This window comes from Pinus tabuliformis, chromosome 4_2 (genome assembly GCF_031772625.1).
Source record: "Pinus tabuliformis cultivar Carrire ecotype Pingquan chromosome 4_2, CPIR1, whole genome shotgun sequence".
NCBI lineage: Eukaryota > Viridiplantae > Streptophyta > Pinopsida > Pinales > Pinaceae > Pinus > Pinus tabuliformis.
Genome location: NC_142304.1, coordinates 689,374,982 through 689,379,405, shown reverse-complemented (window position 1 = coordinate 689,379,405; position 4,424 = coordinate 689,374,982).

Sequence of the window (4,424 nt, the reverse complement as noted above, 5' to 3'; positions counted from 1 at the left end):
TCGGTTTTAAGGATAAATTTAACTTTTAATGCTAATTTATATTTTCTCGTTCAAACATGGCAACCATTTATGTGAGCAATCAACAATATATCAAGTGCAACAACATAAACCATCAAATGAATACAAGCACCATGAGCAACATACACATTGGACACAAAGGTTTAACGTGGAAACCCTTCCAAAAGAAAAACCACCAAAGTTTGTTTGTTATTATGATGTAAATAAGAGCACTTACTCTATTACATCAAATTTTTTGTGAGTCACCACACATAGGAAGCACCAACTCTCTCTGATTGTTTCCTAACATCCACTAGCAGGGAGCACCAACTCCCTTCTTTTGTAGACACTTGAACAACTTATTAGAAGCACCATATGAAGCACCAACATCATGGCTTTTTTGCAAGCACCAACTTGTAGCTCCTTGGATTTATGCAAGCACCAACTTGCAGGAGGCACCAACCCCCAAGCCTTCCTCAAACACCCACTAAGATGGAAGCACCAACTTCTTGTATGCAGGCTCCAACCTACACTCAACAAGGAACTAATGTTCTTTGTATATGGAAACCACTCTGCCTAATATCAACTATATTCTCCTATGCAACCTTCAACATTAGAACTTTTGTTCTGCTCAACCACAGTCACTCATACACAACCCTCTCTACACTCTCCACTCTGCAACAACATACACCCACACAAGGCTCTCTGTTCTCAACCTTCTTCTTCTACTCAAGCACTCTCAACCTCTTTCCTCTGCATAGGCACTCTCAACCTCTTCTTTGCAACACAAACACACTTGGCCTCTTCTTAGCAACTCTCACATAGAGTTGTCCACTTAATTCACTCAATAATGCTATATTCCCCCACTTGTTCAAATGCAATTCGAGGTTTTTTTCCCCTGCTACACAGGGAACAATGTTGTCCCTGTTGCCATCCACACGACGCAAGAGTGTACCCTGTGAATGGATCTCCATACTACTGTAACATTTGGTTACTTGCTACTGCTACCATATTAAACATTGAGCATGGGCTTTTAAGCATTTTATCCACTCCGTTATTCAACAACTGTAGCTGCAAGATAATTAATTCAGAGAATGGGCACTTGTGTGATTTTCAATACTGAGAATTAAATCTTCTTCAACCTACACACTCAAGGAATCTCTCCATGCTTATTTATTACTCATAGAGCTCGAGACATACACCAGCATGTCTTCTCTAAGCTTGATATGATATCCATTAATTATCTCTGTAAATAGTGGTCCTCGTTTCCTTGATCCAACGATCTTTGCAATCAATATTGACTTCATTAGCTTAACCTATGCATTTTTGGTCCTAATAGCATACTCGTTCATGCCAAAGCCCATAGGCGTTCTATTAAAAGCGCTGCCAAATGTAAACTCCTCGACCCCTTTTAATTTTAACTACAAATGTTGTCAATTATGTCGATTTCAGCCTTTAGCTCATTTTGCTGGCACCTTTACCTATTTTCCCGCCATGGGACTAGGTGTCATTGACCACTAACTCAAGTCTTCAGACCCTTAACCTATTTAAGGCCTTCAAGGGATTATTTCCCTTTATTAACTACTCACGCGCCCTTCGTCTTTACCTATTACATATGCCTTCATCTACTGCTTAGCCCATAACTCTCAAGTCTCAACTCTTTTACATGCCTTCTTTTTCAAATCCTCCAGGCTCCTCTTGGCTGGCTTACTGTCCTGTGGGGTCTTCATAATGCTTTCAATGGCCAATCAGAGGCCCCACTGGGATGAACTATCTAACCGACGTGTCTCGACGCTTACTTCCCGGTCCTTCTTTTTTTCATCCACTAGAAATCATCGAGGTCTTCCTTATGGGATGACGTGTTGCTATGGGAACATTTTTGCACTCGTGTACCAATTAACTTCCTACCGGGATGAGTTGTCAGTCCACATATGCCTGACGCCTAATCCATTGGGTCGTGCTCTGACATGGCCAAGTCTACCCAACATCCTCCTTTTGACGGTTCTCTTTGTGCTCCCATTTATCTCCATCGGGGTATTCCTGCAGGGCCAGGCTATTAAGTGGGATCACTTGTTGCATCCGCTATCCAATAAATTTCTTGTCACAATGAGTTGTCTCTGATAGTGCCCATGTCATCCTGATCCCTAGTCAATTCGACACTTCCTCTGTGTCCTGCTACAAAACCTTTTGGGTTCTGACCAGCGGGATGATGTCATGCTAACGTCATCAGTGCCATATGGTACCTTTCGAGTGGTGACATGTGTCACCCATATTTGGCACATTAGGCCACCTAAAAATGAAAAATATTCCTACCACGTGTCTCGTGTAAAACTACACCATGCTGATGTCATCAACCACTGTCATCTCCTAAGAGCCAATCAAATGTTGCCATGTGTCTCCCTGTCATAGAGGAGAGAGAAGAGTCTGAAGCTTTGTTTTTCGTAGATTTCCTTTGTTAAAGTCATTTATCAAAAACCACCGGGTTCAAGAACTCGACACCACTCCATTACAGTTTATGGTATTTGGAGGAGAGGTCCCATGACTGATCTCCTGATCTCTTGAGGTAGATTCTCCTCCAAATCTTGAGACTCCCATCCATAGTTATCATATTATGGCTTCTCCAACAAGGCTACTACTATGATGATTCTCTACAAAATACTACAACAACCATGGGACTCCCCCTGAACTTGACACATCAAGCAAATCTGTTGCCACCTAACATCCATGTCAGTCCAGTTGACATCAATGCCAACACACTTGCCAACTGTCAACCAATGCTTACTATCCAACAATCTCCCCCTTTGGCATTGATGGAAATTTATATTTTTATTATAGATTCAACAACTTATGTGATATGCTAAAACACAAGACAAGAATCTACTCTAATCTTTAGTGGACACCAAAATTGATCGATGAAAACAATAATCAGAAAAGGAAGAATTTCAATCACACATAACACAATATTTCTTTGGGGAAATAAACTGCTCAAAACCCTGACTACTGTATTGCATTAACCTGAAGATTTGACAAGAAAATTAAATTTTTGTTCAACTCGAAAAAGTCTTACATAAGTACAATCTATCTCTCTGCTTCACAAATCAGCTCAAGCCAACACTTAGACAAATTTGTTGTCTTCCAAGCCCCTACTTCCTTGCACAATTCCTGAGAGAATGAGCCCATATTTAATTGGGAAATTATCTCTCCATAGCTGCGGAATCCATCATAGGCCCTCAACTTCTTGCATGCACCATCCGTACAACTCAGAAAATTATACAATTGATAGTACATTGTCCTTGAACTCTAATCTCAACTAGGTCTTCCTCTGAACTAACATGCATGAGTTATTTATGAGTGAATCTTCAGTTAACTGGTTGAGCATTGAAGCTGCACTGGTGCTCATCCCCACTACTAGACCTCCTACTAGCTCCTCCAACAGTTGGAACTAGTTTAATTGACTATAACTTAGTTAGACTGAGTTAATTGATTACAACTCAAAATAACTCAACCTGGGCCCCTAAAATTTAGGGATCACTCTAAATGACCCTAGATAGAGTTCCAACTCAAATTTCCTAAGCCAACTAAGTCAAATTAACTTAGTTAACTATTACAAGTTGCTATAAGAATGAAATTTCGATTTAATTCCTAATTTAATTCAAGGAAAAAATAAATTAGGATTTCTTGTTGCTATTTGTAACACTCCCTCTTAACAAGAAAGGGATTATCTACTACCCCGATCTTGCCTCTGTGAAACTTGAATTTTCATCTTGACAAAGCCTTTGTCAAAATATCTGTACCGAGCTCCTCTGTGGGAATGTACTCCAACAAAATAATTCTCTTCTTCACACAATCTCGAAGATGATGATACCGGATATCAATATGCTTGGACCAATCATGAAAAAATGGATTCTCAGAGAGTTTGATACAAATCTAATTGTCACAGTTAGATCCATCTGCTGACCAAACAAACCAACAAGAATCTTCCTCATCCAGATAGCCTCACAAGCTGCTTGACTAACATACATGTACTCTAATTTTACTAAACTGTGTACAACTCATATTTTTTTCTTGATGTACCAAGAAACAACTGCTGGCCCAATACTGAAGATCCCACCTGATGTGCTCTTCCGATCGGATGGAATCCCTACCCAATCTACATTGGTGAAGCCTTGAAGCTTCACTCTCTCTATTTTTCTGTACCAAAGACCATACTGAAGAGTGCCTCTGAGGTATCTCAACATATGTTTGGTTGCAATACATCTTGGTCGGCTTAACCATTGCTTGACTAAGTTGGTTAACTGCATAACACATGTTTGATCGTGTTTTCACCAAATACATGAGTGAACCCACAAGCTGCTTGTAAATAGTAGCCTCCACCACTTCACCGGAAGTAGCATCCTCCTTCCTCTAGTTACCAACTAGAGGAGTAT